Genomic DNA, 20,216 nt, shown 5'->3' with positions numbered 1-20,216 from the left:
AATCTGGCAGAATTGCGCGGTTTGTTTGTAAAAATCACCAAAAATCCATCCGACCTCATATGAAGCTAAAATTTGGTCACAACACATTAGACACATTCAAGTTCATCCAGTTAAAATTTCTCACTCAAATTCTGGCAGCACTGCGCAGTTCATTTGAAAAATTCACCAAATATTCATCCGATGCCCAATGAGGCTCAATTTTCACAAAACACAGAAGACACTTCGAATTTCATCCAGTTCAAAATTCACATCAAAATGAGGCCATATGGTCGGTCAAATAGAAAATGAAACTTTCTGGGCGAGAATACAAGTTTCAAGCAGAATTGCGCAGTCGAATTCAAAAATTTATTAAAAATTCATCTTTCGTCAAAAGGGGCTGAAATTTACACACCACACAGAAAACACCTTGACATTTACTCAGTTAAAAATTCGAACCAAAATAAGATCCTTTGGTCAGACAAACACACATCGAAATCCACTGTCCGAACACCACAGTTTTCAGGTCTCAAAATTTCGAAATTAGGGTTTCTTCCTCATACAACCAAACACAATTTTTCATGCTTCCCACACACAAACATGCTTCAAAAGGTTCTCACAATCATGTTCTCATATAACCACACATCATTCACCAATGAATCATTCAAACTTTACACATATTCATTCACAATCGCATATTCACAGTTTTCTCATACAAACACAAATTCCCACCGATTAATTTTGCGATCTGTGATTCCTACACTCACTATATACATGAATGAATCAAGAACAAGGTTTCAATGAAGAAGATGAGGAAAAGATTTAGTTATACCTTCTTGAATCGAAAACCAAACGGTAGAAGCAAAGATTGATGCGATTCGTCGGGAACTCTTGAAAGTAAAACTTCAATGGATGCAAGAACAAGGATGGAAGAAATTTTGGAGAGGTTGAAGAGAGGGAGGAGAGGTGAGGCACGAAAATTATGAGGGAGAATGGGGGCTAGGGTTTAGTTTAGGTGATTATATAGTCCTAGGTTTAATCCCATAAATTAATTAATTAATTAATTAATTATGGAGGAATAAATAGAGGCCAATAAATATAATCCCACAATTAAAAAGAAGGTAAAATTTCGAAAATTAGGTTAATAAATTCAATAAGGAATTTATTTGGTATTTACTTGGAGAGAAATAGATTCACAATTTAGGAAATAAGTCAATGAATATTCCATAAACAAGGGAACAAAATAAATTAAATCTCCAAGTAGGAAATAATGAGGGAAGAGGCAAAAATCTTGATGGTGTGCACAAGGAAATTATTTAAATCCTCAATTAAATAGAATATGATTTAAATTTGGTAATTTCTTTATAGGAAAAGACTCTCATAAAATAGGCAGCAATAAAATAGATTTCCCCCAAGGAAATTAAGCTAAAAAAAGTGTGGGATGGAGACACAATAGAAGGAAAATATTCACATCCCCAATTAATTTGGCTTAGGTATTAATTTGGTATTGATTAAAGGGAATTCCACAAAATAGGAAACAAATATATTCTCCTCTACAAATAGGGGGGGGTGAAAATTGGCTTAATTAGCCACAAGGAAATAATGCAACTCTTAATTTAATTGGGGTGAGGGAATAAAATGTGGCAAGATTTAATTGGATTTAAAATAAATGAAGGAATCAACAAGGTACCAATTTTATCAAAGAAACTAATTCATCCTCTTAATTCAAGTAGAGGATATCCGAAACTCACAAAAATAATAGGTTAGAGTTCGAGTTTCATGTAGCACAATTTAGGGATAATTTGATTTAGATTTAATTTGGATGAATATCCCAAAACAATTAATTAAATCCAAGAAAATTTCCAATAATTGGAGGGGCCGACAATAGCCACTTTATTTGGCTAGAACAAGATGCATGATCTTTATTTAAATTGATTCTCCACATTAAATATAACTAGCAATTCATTTCTATTTCCCCATGACGATTTATTCCACATAATCAAACTCAATCACGTAGCAACAATTTAAATTTCATAAATGAAATTTCCAATCGACATATCTTAAATAAATGTCACAAAATTTGGGATGTTACATCATTCCCCTCTAAACAGAAATTTCGTCCCGAAATTTGATCGTCTCACATAAACAACTCGGGAAACTTTTCTTTCATTTTATCTTCTAACTCCCACGTGGCTTCCTCGGGACCATGGTGCTTCCACAACACCTTCACGGACGCTATCGACTTGTTTCGCAACTCTTGCACCTTCCGATCTAGGATTGCCTCCGGTCTTTCCTCGTAGCTCATGTCAGGGGTTGAGATCACTTCTTCTTGATGAATCACGTGCTTGGGGTGGAATACGTACTTGCGCAACTGCGACACATGGAACACGTTGTGCACGTTCCCAAAACTGGGAGGTAACGCCAAGCGGTACGCTACAGGGCCTACCTCATCAATAATATTGTACGGTCCTACAAAACGCGGTTTCAGCTTGCCCTTCACTCCAAACCTCACAACTCCTTTCGTCAGGGATACTTTCAAGAATACTTTGTCACCAACATCGAATTTGATTTCCGTTCGACGCACGTCAGCATACGACTTCGGCCTAGCTTGAGCTTCTTTGATCGTTACGCGGATTTGATGTACAATTTCGGTCATTTCTCTTATAGCGTCGGGTCCTAACATCTTCCTCTCACCAACTTCATCCCAATAGAGTGGGGATTGACACTTCCTGCTATACAAAGCTTCATAGGGAGCCATATCGATCGTCGCTTGATAGCTATTGTTGTAGGCGAATTCAACCAACGGTAGAAAAGTTTCCCAAGTTTCCATTCGATCGAAGACAATGGCTCACGGTGGATAGCAAAAACGACCTCAACCTCGCAGCACAAGGGGATTTCTCAAAAACCCTTTTTAGCCAAGCTAAGAATATTTTGGAGAGGCTGATTGAGGCTAAGCGGTCGTATGAAACCTCTCGAGGGCAGTACAGGAGAGGAGCAGTGCACGCAGCAGAGGCGCGCAACTATAAAAAGCTGGAGGCTCGATTCGAGCAGATGGAGAAGAAACTGCTGGAAGCAGTAGAAAAAATGAGACCACCGCCACCACCTGCACCAAAGGAGACACAGTACGTACCGCAACCGCCACCTCCAGAAGAACATCATTACTATTACTGTGAATTTCCCCCTGAGGTAGAGCAAGTGAACGCAGTAGGCCACTGGAACACAAATGGCAACTGGATCCAGGGGAAGCAGAGAGATGCTCCGTGGAGAGACCACCCCAACTTCAGATGGACTGATCAGAATCAAAGCCAGCCACAACTAACCGAACCTCAACAAGTACAACCCTTCGACGGGCAGTCCAACTGGCCAGCCCGAATCTTGGATAGACCAAACACAGGAGGAAATAGAATGCAGGGAGGTCAGGCAGGATGGTCAAGTGGACCTCAAGGGAAATGGTCAAGTGGAGGACATCCTAACTGGTCAAACCGACAACAAGAAGAAGAATGGGGGTACCAACACCAAGCTCCTTAGTATGGCAACCAGGGTAGGCAACCAAGTAATCAAATGGTGAGTTATGTCCCGCAGTACCACAGAGGAACCCAGCAATCCCAAGGGAACCTACAGTACTACCAAGGAAATCAACAAAACCATATGTCCTAGAACCAACCAGAGCAATATGGATCTTCCGGTTTCTACCAGCAAGGCCATGGAGGAGGCCGATTTAATCAGAGAAATAACAGGCAACAAAATGAAGTTCCAGGGGATATGATGGTTCCACATCAGCCTCATGATGCTGTGCGGGAAATACAGGAAGCCCAGAAGGAACAGAGAGCCGCATTAGAAGTGCTTACAAAGCAGTTATCTCAGGTCGCCATGTCACTAGGCGAGCTGAGAGGTAATGATGGAAAGATTCCGGCTACAGTGCAACCTCCAGCAGGGCGAGAGAATGTTAACACAGTCTCTCTGAAATCAGAAGGAGTTTATCAGAGCTCAACTGCAAGTTTTCCAGCATCCAGGGCAAGTCTTAGTAAAAGCCTTGAATCCAGCGCCCCTGATCAAGTCACAGCGAAAGAAGAGTCTAACATATGTGAACATTGTGCTAAAAAGAGAAGGAGGGTCGAAGCAGAGGAAGTAACCGGTGAGATCCAACCTGATGATCTTCCCTCAAATAGAACTGACCCAGAAGTATTTACGCTCCCAATTTCTATCAGAAACGTTCAAATGAAGCACGTAATGTGCGACCTAGGGGCTTCCATCAATATTATGCCGTATTCTATATACATGAAGCTGGAGAACGCTAAGCTCGTCCAAACCAATATGGAAATACAGCTAGCAGACGGGTCCTGCATCTACCCCGAGGGAGTTTTGGAAGATGAAATCGTCAAGGTGAACAGATTCATGTATCCCGCTGACTTCTTTGTTATAAAAATGACGGAACCAGGAGCGGATGAGTCTATTGGAATCCTTTTGGGGAGACCTTTCCTATCCACAGCTAACACAGTCATTGACGTCCGCCATGGGACAATTAATCTGGAGTTTAAAGGAGAGCGACTTACAGTCGGCATTAATGCAGCTGCAACAGAGCCACAGGACAGGGAGAGCATAAACGCTATCTGCCCTCGAAAAAAGAAGTATCCAAAAAGGGAATCCCTCAAAGAGCCACCGTCTGGTTCCGCTGAAGGCGAACAACTGAAGAGAGAGGCAGCAGAATGGTATGATACGACAATGGCTGAAGCAATGGATGACCAAGCCATTGGAAGGGCAATTATGGAGTTTTGTCAGCCGTCACAACCAGCTGAGGCAAGAGAGATTACTCAGCCAAGAAGGGTCGAGAAACCACCTGACCAAGCCGCTCCATTAAAAGAAATGCTGAAGAAGGATCCCTCGTTTACAAGGCAACTATTTTCCGTACCAGCATCACCGATGGCATTCAAGGACCTGTCCAGTCAGACAGATCACAAGACAGTCAAACCACGATTGCAGAGAAAGGAAGAATTACTCTTCCAACATCAACCCCAGCTGATGCCCAAGAAGGAAAATTCAAACTGGCCGGAACATGGGACAGTCATGGCAAGACACACACATGTGGCAAAATTTCCGTACCTTATTAACCAGGGGAAGATCAGAATCTTGTTAAGGCACACTAAGGGCCGTGGAGGACGTATCAAGGATTTCGCCGGGGGAACGCAGATCCTGACAAAGCTTCCCCAAGACGACATGGAGTTTAAATTTTCTGATGACTGCAAAGCCACGTTCTCATTCCTGAAGGAACAATTGATGAGTTATTCTATAATTCATGGTCCTGACTGGAATCACTCCCTTGAGGTGATGTGTGAGACTAGTAACTGTGCTGTGGGAGCAACACTAAGTCGGAAAATCCAAGGGAAAAGTTATGTTTTCCTCTACGCATCAAAAGCATTGGGTCAGGCGTAAAGGAACTATGATGTAACAGAAAAGGAAATGTTATCGATAGTCTTTGCATTTGTGGCGTTCAGGCAGCACCTACTCGGTTCCAAGGTGACGGTGTATACAAACCAGGCGGCCATCAAATACCTATCGTCGAAGAAGGGATCAGACCCGCATTTGATCAAATGGTTACTCCTTCTACAGGAGTTTGAATGGGAAGCAGTTAACAGAAAAAAATGTGAAAACATAAAGATCCATCAGGAAATGAGGATTGATCAAGGTAAACAGAGAAACTGGGAGCAACGTAAACCTAAAAGGGCAAAGTTCGCAGGAAGGACCAACGGTTTGGAGCAAAGCGAGCTACCCGGAAGGAACGAAAGGAAGGCGTTTGTAGTGGGCGACATTTCACTACCAATGCCTAGCTTGTACCAGTAAACAAGTATAAGGACTGATCGGGTATTCATGGATGGTCTGCTTGATCAAGCAATAATTTCTAAATCTCTAAATATGATCAAGTAACATTCCAAGGAAACCCGGTCAAATCCTTGTAAATAGTTTTTTTATTAAGTGTGTTTAGTTTTATTTTCGGTAATCAAAAGTCGGAAGTGGAGGAAAGGAACTGATCAAGTGGAATAATGTGAGCTGTCATCGAGATTTAATGATTCACGTGATCAGTGCAATTTGAATTTAATTAGTGGAACAGTGATTGAGTTGATAAGAGCAGGTGATGACGAGACATGTGCAGTAAGTAGAGAGGTGTCAGGCGACGCCGACTGTTGAAATGAAAGGACGTTCTGGAGAGAGGAAGGAAGCGTATCGGGGAAGCTTTGCCATCTGACATTCTAAAAAGGCGCGCCGGTACACGAAAGGTCGCAGAGATATCAATAAGCGGGGATCTCAACAGTCGGAATTTGAGTATAAAAGAGGGTTTTCCGGATCTCACTTTCCATCAAATATCTTCAGAACCTTTGTGCTATCTTCATTCGGAAAGAAATGCAAGGCAATCAACTCGAGACCTCTAATACTTCCTCGTTTTCTTCAGGAGCCGGTCTCGACAGTATTAATCAGAGATCCTTTTCACCACCGAGTCCACCAACCACCAGAACCCCATTATCGCCTCCTAGATTCATCGGCCCACTCCAATATGTGGACCCGGCTTACATAAGGCGTGTGGACTCCGTACTCAGAAGTTTTCCCGTGGAGATTCACACCGCCCTAAAGGCTCGCCCAAGGATTTCTCGGTCTGAGGACCCTGTTCCGCCACCACCAACAGAGGGGCTGCCTCGTCCCAGTGATCTCCCTTTACGACGAAAAGAGGCAGAATTTAACCTTTCATCGACCACAGAAGAAGACTCCATCCCGAGAAGAACGCGCCACCAGGCAATGAACCAGCTGCTTCTTGAAGCTGAGGGTTCAAGACAGCAAGTGGATTAGGAGAAAATCAAGAGACCGGAGCAGTCATTGAAGCAATCAAGACTGTGGAGAGTAACCAGGTGATAGCAGAGAAAGGGAGCAAGAGGAAGGGGGAAGAAAGTATCTTTCCTCCCCCTAATATGGGCCACCATACCAATTAAGGTATGGGGCTTACTAAAGCTGCCAGCAGGTCTTTTGCTTCCCCTCCCCGAAGGAGAAAAAGAATAAAAATACCAAGGAGGAGGAGCTCCGATAAGCACGAAGCCATAGAGGCAATAAGGAAGGCCTGTGTAATGGAGACAATAAGGAAGGAGCGCAACATTCCCCTGATTCAGCTATCTAGAAGACAGTACTATCACCCTTAACCTTGTTTCTTTGTGTAAATTGTGTACTCCAATCTCACACTTAGTCCTGCGTCTGGACTAAGTGTGAGAAGTTTATGGAAGTTGTTTTCTGTATTGCCTATATCTGTTTTATTTCTATGTGGTCATTAGCATGTTTTAATTGCTGGCACTATCTCAGACTTAGCCCAGTGTCCGGTCTAAGTGTGAGAAGTTTTCCTTGATTGTTGTTATGATGTTGTCTGTGCCTAACCCTTCTTTCCACTGCATCCAGCCCCTCGAGGACGAGTTCATATGCAGTGGGGAGGGGGGACGGGTTAGTTACAGTAGAATCATACATGCTAAAAAATTTTCGAAAACAAATTCCTGATAGTAATAAAATAGGCAATATGCATGAAATTGGATAAATGGAAGACTTGATTACTTCTTGGGAGAGTTAGAAAAAGGATTCAGTATGCTCACATGTAAAACTTGATTGCAAAAGCTTGATCAATTTGAATGACGCAAGTATGATAGAAACGCTCAATTTCTAAACCAACTGTGAAGTCTCTCTATATGCGAGTTATAAGCCAAAAGTAGAACACTTTCTACTATTTTTACAAAAGAAAAATTATGAGAGGCTGATTTTTAATATTGAGATGAAAATTGCACAAGTAGTAATGACTAAAGGCATTAGGACTTAACCATTTGAGCCGTGTTCTTCCTTCGTTCCACAAACCCGCCTCATTAGTCAAGGCACCCCCTAGTTAGCCAATTCGAGCTTATACACTCTTTCCCTTTCTTTGAAGCCTTAAAACCAAATTCAAAGTTTCATATCACATGAGGAAAGAGGGTCAAAGAGATGGAGTTTGTCAAGGGTAACGAAAGGGGATAGCAAGAAAAAAGAGGGGCAGCCAGGTTGATCAAGTTAGACAATCGGGTTGATAATTAATCATATAAAAAGAAAATGATGAAAAGGTTTAAAAAAAATAATAAGGGTAGGAAATAGTTGTAACCTGACCCAGAAAATCAAAAGCAAAAATAATATAAGGCTGAAGGTCGAAATCTGACCAAGAAGGAGCACCAAAGAAAAAAAAAATATATCCCAATTCTGATCCAGCGAGTCTAGGCAAATCTTTGGCTTTTTGACTCATGTGAAATGTGTTGTGAACGTAGAGTGCCTAAGACTAAGCTAGATGAAACGTGCGCGAACCGTAGTTTTAAGTTGAGATAACCTATCACTTTTCCGAGTGACGAAAACGAGCGAGAATCTGAAAGTTTGGGGTGAACCCCTAATTTGTCAAGGCACGACGAGGCAAGGAGATCGAGAGTGCGAATGGAGGCCGATGGACCATGAAACTTTTTCTTAGAATTACGTGAAACGTTGGAGCAAGCTTGATGTGAGAACTATTTTACTATTTCCTACGTTTTCCCTGAACGATAAGAACAAAAAGAATACGAGGAAAATTTCAAAAAGTGAAAGATAGCGAAGACGAAATGAAGTTCAAACGCAAAAGAGGGTGCAAGACAAGGAGGGATGATGCGAAGTGCGCGATTTAATTTAATATAGTCTAATCCCCGCGTAATTTATTAAAAGTAGCAGCGAGGTGACTTCCAACTACAATGTTAATTAAACGACAAGAGAAAGCTGCTTGGAAGACAAGATGATGGAGAAATTCTATATTCGAAGGACGTAAGCAAATTTCGGGACGAAATTTTTTGTTAAGGTGGGTAGATTGTAATACCCCGTAAAAAAAAGAAATTTTTTTTTATTATTTATTCCAAATTTGTAGTCAACTACTTAATCAAATATATTTCCCCAAACCTATCAATAAACGATTTCCCCATATCTCCATCTTCCCTAAAATCTCTCCAACCACCAAATCCATCAATATCTATCAGTTTTGCCTATATATATCCCACGTTCACGCCAGTTTTTACCCACTTTCTTTCATAACCCTAGAAACAATCACATACCCAATTTTAGAGAGAAGAAACCAAGAGATGAGGGGAGAAAAAGGGGTGAGACGGCGATGGCAATCCAGCTGCGGCGCGAAGAGAGATACGTTGGCGGTAGGGGATATGCAGTTAAATTTTTTTTTTTGTTTCTTTTTGTACATATGCGTGTGCTGGAAGGGAGTATAGACGTGTAGGGATGCATGTGGGAGTATGCTTTTAAATAGTACCACTTCTCTTTTTCCTTTTTATAGTAATATGTACGTATGTTTGGTTGGGAGTATTTTAATAAGTGACGTATTTTGCTAGTTTTTAAAAGGAAGGTGGGTGGGAGTTAAAAAAAATATGTTGCTGACTCTTTTCTTTCATTTTTGTTTTAATTGGTAGAGGCCGTACTAATTATATTACTTGATGAACACAATTAGTTTTAGTGTATAATAGTATTAAAGTGGGAAATTGATATTAACATGTATATAGATACATGTTTTGTGAAAGGAGTATATGCGTGGTGTTTGGGAGTATTTTAAGACACAAACTCTTTTTCTTTTTTTTAATTGATTTAATAGGATTGACCTTTTGAGCTTGGGTAATTTAAATTTATGTGTGGTTGGAATTTACATAATTAGCTTATATCAGTTTTGTGATTATCAAAAGATTTCAAATGATGTCTGGGACTGTTGTATATAATTGATGAGTCTGATTTCTTAATTTTCAGAGTGACGTTGGAACAAGTTTGAGATATGAGGCTTTGCTAAGAAAAGAGAAAGGGATAAATTGAGCACACACTTAGGATGCATGCATATTTTAAATTAATTTTTTTTGCAAAGTCTAATTTTAGCATATCATGTTATTTTTAAAAAGGGTGAACTTTTGCACATTGTTTGAGGTTGGAGCAGAAAGAGTCGATTGAGGAATCAAGAGAACGAGGTGGGCTTTCTTTTTAAATAAGGGCAATGCCCTAAGTATATTTTTATGTGAAAATGATATGAATATTTGTCATGCCGTGTTTTGTTTTATTCTATGGAACCTATCTGATGTGTCTTTTGCCATCAATGGATAATCGAATTCTGGTCTGTCTAGGGAGTGAGTCCCTATTCAGGCTAGTGTACACCTATGGAGATCGTGAGCCGTCTTTTGGGTCGGCCGGTCTAGTGACTTGGGATGTGGCCACATTCCTTGTCATCAATGGATCAGATATGGGAGATAGCTATGGGAAAATGGTTGATCAACCGAAATTTTACGATGGAAATGATTTTAGTGCCTTGGGCGATTTCTAAAGTTAAAACCCCAAGGTCCACTCAATGGTGGCAAGATAAATATCTTTTTATAAAATGTTTTCGGCATGAGTCCACTGAGTGCATCAAGTACTCAGCCCTGCATTTTTTTTAAAAATGTGCAGGTTGAGCGGTGACGAGCGCGGTGGGTGTTGAGCATAAAAGTGAAGAATGTCTATCAAATGTCTAGAAGATGTTGTGTCTTCATACGTAACATTATTCTACTCTCGAAATACTTCCGCTAAATATTGTTTCTTTTGAGTTGTTGATTGTTGAGATACTCTGATTTTATTCGAGCTATTCCCATTTGTTTCGGGCTATGGTTGAGTTGTGTTGATTTCCCCTTTCTTCCCCGCTTCTTTAACCCTCCCCTAGTCGCGATCAACCGTGTTTTTTATCCTTAGAAAATGCGGGCGTGACAAAGTGGTATCAGAGCAACTTTTTCTTTCCGCTCTGGACCCGAGAGTCTTTTTCAGTCTTAGTCTTGACTTGTTTCGCTAGACTAAAATAATAGTGATAATAATAATAATGATAATAATAATTATGCATTGAAGGCTCAACATCCCGCTTCGCCACGCTCAATCAAGAAAGAGGTAATTTATTTTATGAAATTTTTTTTTAAGAAAGTTTTCTGGAAATGAGATGAGAAGAGCTATGGTTATGAAAACAAAGTATGTTTTACAATGGGATAGAGGAGCTATGATATATATATGTGTGTGTGTGTTTTGCGAGAAGATGAAAATCTATGGTGATAGAAAGATGTATGTTATGCAATGGGGTGATTTATCTTTTATGAAAAAAAATTGATCAATGGAAATACTGTGTTTATGAATTATTCGAAAATTTTTTAGTTTCGAGAAAAATAGTTTTAACTTTTTCGTTTGGAAAATTGAGCTATGGAAGTATGATGATATTTATGTTATGAGGTGGTGAAATGTGTTGTGAACGTAGAGTGCCTAAGACTAAGCTAGATGAAACGTGCGCGAACCGTAGTTTTAAGTTGAGATAACCTATCACTTTTCCGAGTGACGAAAACGAGCGAGAATCTGAAAGTTTGGGGTGAACCCCTAATTTGTCAAGGCACGACGAGGCAAGGAGATCGAGAGTGCGAATGGAGGCCGATGGACCATGAAACTTTTTCTTAGAATTGCGTGAAACGTTGGAGCAAGCTTGATGTGTGAACTATTTTACTATTTCCTACGTTTTCCCTGAACGATAAGAACAAAAAGAATACGAGGAAAATTTCAAAAAGTGGAAGATAGCGAAGACGAAATGAAGTTCAAACGGAAAAGAGGGTGCAAGACAAGGAGGGATGATGCGAAGTGCGCGATTTAATTTAATATAGTCTAATCTCGCGTAATTTATTAAAAGTAGCAGCGAGGTGACTTCCAACTACAATGTTAATTAAACGACAAGAGAAAGCTGCTTGGAAGACAAGATGATGGAGAAATTCTATATTCGAAGGACGTAAGCAAATTTCGGGACGAAATTTTTTGTTAAGGTGGGTAGATTGTAATACCCCGGAAAAAAAAAAAAGAAATTTTTTTTTATTATTTATTCCAAATTTGTAGTCAACTACTTGGTCAAATATATTTCCCCAAACCTATCAACAAACGATTTCCCCATATCTCCATCTTCCCTAAAATCTCTCCAACCACCAAATCCATCAATATCTATCAGTTTTGTCTATATATATCCCACGTTCACGCCAGTTTTTACCCACTTTCTTTCATAACCCTAGAAACAATCACACACCCAATTTTAGAGAGAAGAAACCGAGAGATGAGGGGAGAAAAAGGGGTGAGACGGCAATGGCAATCCAGCTGCGGCGCGAAGAGAGATACGTTGGCGATAGGGGGTATGCAGTTAATTTTTTTTTTTGTTTCTTTTTGTACATATACGTGTGTTGGAAGGGAGTATAGACGTGTAGGGATGCATGTGGGAGTATGCTTTTAAATAGTACCACTTCTCTTTTTCCTTTTTATAGTAATATGTACGTATGTTTGGTTGGGAGTATTTTAATAAGTGACGTATTTTGCTAGTTTTTAAAAGGAAGGTGGGTGGGAGTTAAAAAAAATATGTTGCTGACTCTTTTCTTTCATTTTTGTTTTAATTGGTAGAGGCCGTACTAATTATATTACTTGATGAACACAATTAGTTTTAGTGTATAATAGTCTTAAAGTGGGAAATTGATATTAATATGTATATAGATACATGTTTTGTGAAAGGAGTATATGCGTGGTGTTTGGGAGTATTTTAAGAAACAAACTCTCTTTCTTTTTTTTAATTGATTTAATAGGATTGACCTTTTGAGCTTGGGTAATTTAAATTTATGTGTGGTTGGAATTTACATAATTAGCTTATATCAGTTTTGTGATTATCAAAAGATTTCAAATGATGTCTGGGACTGTTGTATATAATTGATGAGTCTGATTTCTTAATTTTCAGAGTGACGTTGGAACAAGTTTGAGATATGAGGTTTTGCTAAGAAAAGAGAAAGGGATAAATTGAGCACACACTTAGGATGCATGCATATTTTAAATTAATTTTTTTTGCAAAGTCTAATTTTAGCATATTCATGTTATTTTTAAAAAGGGTGAACTTTTGCACATTGTTTGAGGTTGGAACAGAAAGAGTCGATTGAGGAATCAAGAGAACGAGGTGGGCTTTCTTTTTAAATAGGGCAATGCCCTAAGTATATTTTTATGTGAAAATGATATGAATATTTGTCATGCCGTGTTTTGTTTTATTCTATGGAACCTATCTGATGTGGCTTTTGCCATCAATGGATAATCGAATTCGGGTCTGTCTAGGGAGTGAGTCCCTATTCAGGCTAGTGTACACCTATGGAGATCGTGAGCCGTCTTTTGGGTCGGCCGGTCTAGTGACTTGGGATGTGGCCACATTCCTTGTCATCAATGGATCAGATATGGGAGATAGCTATGGGAAAATGGTTGATCAACCGAAATTTTACGATGGAAATGATTTTAGTGCCTTGGGCGATTTCTAAAGTTAAAACCCCAAGGTCCACTCAATGGTGGCATGATAAATATCTTTTTATAAAATGTTTTCGGCATGAGTCCACTGAGTGCATCAAGTACTCAACCCTGCATTTCTTTTTAAAAATGTGCAGGTTGAGCGGTGACGAGCGCGGTGGGTGTTGAGCATAAAAGTGAAGAATGTCTATCAAATGTCTAGAAGATGTTGTGTCTTCATACGTAACATTATTCTACTCTCGAAATGCTTCCGTTAAATATTGTTTCTTTTGAGTTGTTGATTGTTGAGATACTCTGATTTTATTCGAGCTATTCCCATTTGTTTCGGGCTATGGTTGAGTTGTGTTGATTTCCCCTTTCTTCCCCGCTTCTTTAACCCTCCCCTAGTCGCGATCAACCGTGTTTTCTATCCTTAGAAAATGCGGGCGTGACAAAGTGGTATCAGAGCAACTTTTTCTTTCCGCTCTGGACCCGAGAGTCTTTTTCAGTCTTAGTCTTGACTTGTTTCGCTAGACTAAAATAATAGTGATAATAATAATAATGATAATAATAATTATGCATTGAAGGCTCAACATCCCGCTTCGCCACGCTCAATCAAGAAAGAGGTAATTTATTTTATGAAATTTTTTTTTAAGAAAGTTTTCTGGAAATGAGATGAGAAGAGCTATGGTTATGAAAACAAAGTATGTTTTACAATGGGATAGAGGAGCTATGATATATATATGTGTGTGTGTGTTTTGCGAGAAGATGAAAATCTATGGTGATAGAAAGATGTATGTTATGCAATGGGGTGATTTATCTTTTATGAAAAAAAAATTGATCAATGGAAATACTGTGTTTATGAATTATTCGAAAATTTTTGAGTTTCGAGAAAAATAGTTTTAACTTTTTCTTTTGGAAAATTGAGCTATGGAAGTATGATGATATTTATGTTATGAGGTGGTGAAATGTGTTGTGAACGTAGAGTTCCTAAGACTAAGCTAGATGAAACGTGCGCGAACCGTAGTTTTAAGTTGAGATAACCTATCACTTTTCTGAGTGACGAAAACGAGCGAGAATCTGAAAGTTTAGGGTGAACCCCTAATTTGTCAAGGCACGACGAGGCAAGGAGATCGAGAGTGCGAATGGAGGCCGATGGACCATGAAACTTTTTCTTAGAATTGCGTGAAACGTTGGAGCAAGCTTGATGTGTGAACTATATTACTATTTCCTACGTTTTCCCTGAACGATAAGAACAAAAAGAATACGAGGAAAATTTCAAAAAGTGGAAGATAGCGAAGACGAAATGAAGTTCAAACGCAAAAGAGGGTGCAAGACAAGGATGGATGATGCGAAGTGCGCGATTTAATTTAATATAGTCTAATCTCGCGTAATTTATTAAAAGTAGCAGCGAGGTGACTTCCAACTACAATGTTAATTAAAAGACAAGAGAAAGCTGCTTGGAAGACAAGATGATGGAGAAATTCTATATTCGAAGGACGTAAGCAAATTTCAGGATGAAATTTTTTGTTAAGGTGGGTAGATTGTAATACCCCGTAAAAAAAAGAATTTTTTTTTTATTATTTATTCCAAATTTGTAGTCAACTACTTGGTCAAATATATTTCCCCAAACCTATCAACAAACGATTTCCCCATATCTCCATCTTCCCTAAAATCTCTCCAACCACCAAATCCATCAATATCTATCAGTTTTGCCTATATATATCCCACGTTCACGCCAGTTTTTACCCACTTTCTTTCATAACCCCAGAAACAATCACACACCCAATTTTAGAGAGAAGAAACCGAGAGATGAGGGGAGAAAAAGGGGTGAGACGGCGATGGCAATCCAGCTGCGGCGCGAAGAGAGATACGTTGGCGGTAGGGGGTATGCAGTTAATTTTTTTTTTGTTTCTTTTTGTACATATACGTGTTCTGGAAGGGAGTATAGACGTGTAGGGATGCATGTGGGAGTATGCTTTTAAATAGTACCACTTCTCTTTTTCCTTTTTATAGTAATATGTACGTATGTTTGGTTGGGAGTATTTTAATAAGTGACGTATTTTGCTAGTTTTTAAAAGGAAGGTGGGTGGGAGTTAAAAAAAATATGTTGCTGACTCTTTTCTTTCATTTTTGTTTTAATTGGTAGAGGCCGTACTAATTATATTACTTGATGAACACAATTAGTTTTAGTGTATAATAGTCTTAAAGTGGGAAATTGATATTAATATGTATATAGATACATGTTTTGTGAAAGGAGTATATGCGTGGTGTTTGGGAGTATTTTAAGATACAAACTCTTTTTCTTTTTTTTAATTGATTTAATAGGATTGACCTTTTGAGCTTGGGTAATTTAAATTTATGTGTGGTTGGAATTTACATAATTAGCTTATATCAGTTTTGTGATTATCAAAAGATTTCAAATGATGTCTGGGACTGTTGTATATAATTGATGAGTCTGATTTCTTAATTTTCAGAGTGACGTTGGAACAAGTTTGAGATATGAGGTTTTGCTAAGAAAAGAGAAAGGGATAAATTGAGCACACACTTAGGATGCATGCATATTTTAAATTAATTTTTTTTGCAAAGTCTAATTTTAGCATATCATGTTATTTTTAAAAAGGGTGAACTTTTGCACATTGTTTGAGGTTGGAACAGAAAGAGTCGATTGAGGAATCAAGAGAACGAGGTGGGCTTTCTTTTTAAATAAGGGCAATGCCCTAAGTATATTTTTATGTGAAAATGATATGAATATTTGTCATGTCGTGTTTTGTTTTATTCTATGGAACCTATCTGATGTAGCTTTTGCCATCAATGGATAATCGAATTCGGGTCTGTCTAGGGAATGAGTCCCTATTCAGGCTAGTGTACACCTATGGAGATCGTGAGCCGTCTTTTGGGTCGGCCGGTCTAGTGACTTGGGATGTGGCCACATTCCTTGTCATCAATGGATCAGATATGGGAGATAGCTATGGGAAAATGGTTGATCAACCGAAATTTTACGATGGAAATGATTTTAGTGCCTTGGGCGATTTCTAAAGTTAAAACCCCAAGGTCCACTCAATGGTGGCATGATAAATATCTTTTTATAAAATGTTTTCGGCATGAGTCCACTGAGTGCATCAAGTACTCAGCCCTGCATTTCTTTTTAAAAATGTGCAGGTTGAGCGGTGACGAGCGCGGTGGGTGTTGAGCATAAAAGTGAAGAATGTCTATCAAATGTCTAGAAGATGTTGTGTCTTCATACGTAACATTATTCTACTCTCGAAATACTTCCGCTAAATATTGTTTCTTTTGAGTTGTTGATTGTTGAGATACTCTGATTTTATTCGAGCTATTCCCATTTGTTTCGGGCTATGGTTGAGTTGTGTTGATTTCCCCTTTCTTCCCCGTTTCTTTAACCCTCCCCTAGTCGCGATCAACCGTGTTTTCTATCCTTAGAAAATGCGGGCGTGACAAAGTGGTATCAGAGCAACTTTTTCTTTCCGCTCTGGACCCGAGAGTCTTTTTCAGTCTTAGTCTTGACTTGTTTCGCAAGACTAAAATAATAGTGATAATAATAATAATGATAATAATAATTATGCATTGAAGGCTCAACATCCCGCTTCGCCACGCTCAATCAAGAAAGAGGTAATTTATTTTATGAAATTTTTTTTTAAGAAAGTTTTCTGGAAATGAGATGAGAAGAGCTATGGTTATGAAAACAAAGTATGTTTTACAATGGGATAGAGGAGCTATGATATATATATGTGTGTGTGTGTTTTGCGAGAAGATGAAAATCTATGGTGATAGAAAGATGTATGTTATGCAATGGGGTGATTTATCTTTTATGAAAAAAAATTGATCAATGGAAATACTGTGTTTATGAATTATTCGAAAATTTTTGAGTTTCGAGAAAAATAGTTTTAACTTTTTCGTTTGGAAAATTGAGCTATGGAAGTATGATGATATTTATGTTATGAGGTGGTGAAATGTGTTGTGAACGTAGAGTGCCTAAGCCTAAGCTAGATTAAACGTGCGCGAACCGTAGTTTTAAGTTGAGATAACCTATCACTTTTCCGAGTGACGAAAACGAGCGAGAATCTGAAAGTTTGGGGTGAACCCCTAATTTGTCAAGGCACGACGAGGCAAGGAGATCGAGAGTGCGAATGGAGGCCGATGGACCATGAAACTTTTTCTTAGAATTGCGTGAAACGTTGGAGCAAGCTTGATGTGTGAACTATTTTACTATTTCCTACGTTTTCCCTGAACGATAAGAACAAAAAGAATACGAGGAAAATTTCAAAAAGTGGAAGATAGCGAAGACGAAATGAAGTTCAAACGCAAAAGAGGGTGCAAGACAAGGAGGGATGATGCGAAGTGCGTGATTTAATTTAATATAGTCTAATCTCGCGTAATTTATTAAAAGTAGCAGCGAGGTGACTTCCAACTACAATGTTAATTAAACGACAAGAGAAAGCTGCTTGGAAGACAAGATGATGGAGAAATTCTATATTCGAAGGACGTAAGCAAATTTCGGGACGAAATTTTTTGTTAAGGTGGGTAGATTGTAATACTCCGTAAAAAAAAGAAATTTTTTTTTATTATTTATTCCAAATTTGTAGTCAACTACTTGGTCAAATATATTTCCCCAAACCTATCAACAAACGATTTCCCCATATCTCCATCTTCCCTAAAATCTCTCCAACCACCAAATCCATCAATATCTATCAGTTTTGCCTATATATATCCCACATTCACGCCAGTTTTTACCCACTTTCTTTCATAACCCTAGAAACAATCACACACCCAATTTTAGAGAGAAGAAACCGAGAGATGAGGGGAGAAAAAGGGGTGAGACGGCGATGGCAATCCAGCTGCGGCGCGAAGAGAGATACGTTGGCGGTAGGGGGTATGCAGTTAATTTTTTTTTTGTTTCTTTTTGTACATATACGTGTGCTGGAAGGGAGTATAGACGTGTAGGGATGCATGTGGGAGTATGCTTTTAAATATTACCACTTCTCTTTTTCCTTTTTATAGTAATATGTACGTATGTTTGGTTGGGAGTATTTTAATAAGTGACGTATTTTGCTAGTTTTTAAAAGGAATGTGGGTGGGAGTTAAAAAAAATATGTTGCTGACTCTTTTCTTTCATTTTTGTTTTAATTGGTAGAGGCCGTACTAATTATATTACTTGATGAACACAATTAGTTTTAGTGTATAATAGTCTTAAAGTGGGAAATTGATATTAATATGTATATAGATACATGTTTTGTGAAAGGAGTATATGCGTGGTGTTTGGGAGTATTTTAAGATACAAACTCTTTTTCTTTTTTTTAATTGATTTAATAGGATTGACCTTTTGAGCTTGGGTAATTTAAATTTATGTGTAGTTGGAATTTACATAATTAGCTTATATCAGTTTTGTGATTATCAAAAGATTTCAAATGATGTCTGGGACTGTTGTATATAATTGATGAGTCTGATTTCTTAATTTTCAGAGTGACGTTGGAACAAGTTTGAGATATGAGGTTTTGCTAAGAAAAGAGAAAGGGATAAATTTAGCACACACTTAGGATGCATGCATATTTTAAATTAATTTTTTTTGCAAAGTCTAATTTTAGCATATCATGTTATTTTTAAAAATGGTGAACTTTTGCACATTGTTTGAGGTTGGAACAGAAAGAGTCGATTGAGGAATCAAGAAAACGAGGTGGGCTTTCTTTTTAAATAAGGGCAATGCCCTAAGTATATTTTTATGTGAAAATGATATGAATATTTGTCATGTCGTGTTTTATTTTATTCTATGGAACCAATCTGATGTAGCTTTTGCCATCAATGGATAATCGAATTTGGGTCTGTCTAGGGAGTGAGTCCCTATTCAGGCTAGTGTACACCTATGGAGATCGTGAGCCGTCTTTTGGGTCGGCCGGTCTAGTGACTTGGGATGTGGCCACATTCCTTGTCATCAATGGATCAGATATGGGAGATAGCGATGGGAAAATGGTTGATCAACCGAAATTTTACGATGGAAATGATTTTAGTGCCTTGGGCGATTTCTAAAGTTAAAACCCCAAGGTCCACTCAATGGTGGCATGATAAATATCTTTTTATAAAATGTTTTCGGCATGAGTCCACTGAGTGCATCAAGTACTCAGCCCTGCATTTCTTTTTAAAAATGTGCAGGTTGAGCGGTGACGAGCGCGGTGGGTGTTGAGCATAAAAGTGAAGAATGTCTATCAAATGTCTAGAAGATGTTGTGTCTTCATACGTAACATTATTCTACTCTCGAAATGCTTCCGCTAAATATTGTTTCTTTTGAGTTGTTGATTGTTGAGATACTCTGATTTTATTCGAGCTATTCCCATTTGTTTCGGGCTATGGTTGAGTTGTGTTGATTTCCCCTATCTTCCCCGCTTCTTTAACCCTCCCCTAGTCGCGATCAACCGTGTTTTCTATCCTTAGAAAATACGGGCGTGACAAAGTGGTATCAGAGCAACTTTTTCTTTCCGCTCTGGACCCGAGAGTCTTTTTCAGTCTTAGTCTTGACTTGTTTCGCTAGACTAAAATAATAGTGATAATAATAATAATGGTAATAATAATTATGCATTGAAGGCTCAACATCCCGCTTCGCCACGCTCAATCAAGAAAGAGGTAATTTATTTTATGAAATTTTTTTTTAAGAAAGTTTTCTGGAAATGAGATGAGAAGAGCTATGGTTATGAAAACAAAGTATGTTTTACAATGGGATAGAGGAGCTATGATATATATATGTGTGTGTGTTTTGCGAGAAGATGAAAATCTATGGTGACAGAAAGATGTATGTTATGCAATTGGGTGATTTATCTTTTATGAAAAATAATTGATCAATGGAAATACTGTGTTTATGAATTATTCGAAAATTTTTTAGTTTCGAGAAA

This window comes from Salvia splendens, chromosome 20 (assembly GCF_004379255.2).
Source record: "Salvia splendens isolate huo1 chromosome 20, SspV2, whole genome shotgun sequence".
NCBI classification, from domain to species: domain Eukaryota; kingdom Viridiplantae; phylum Streptophyta; class Magnoliopsida; order Lamiales; family Lamiaceae; genus Salvia; species Salvia splendens.
Note: the sequence above shows the minus strand (reverse complement) of the source record.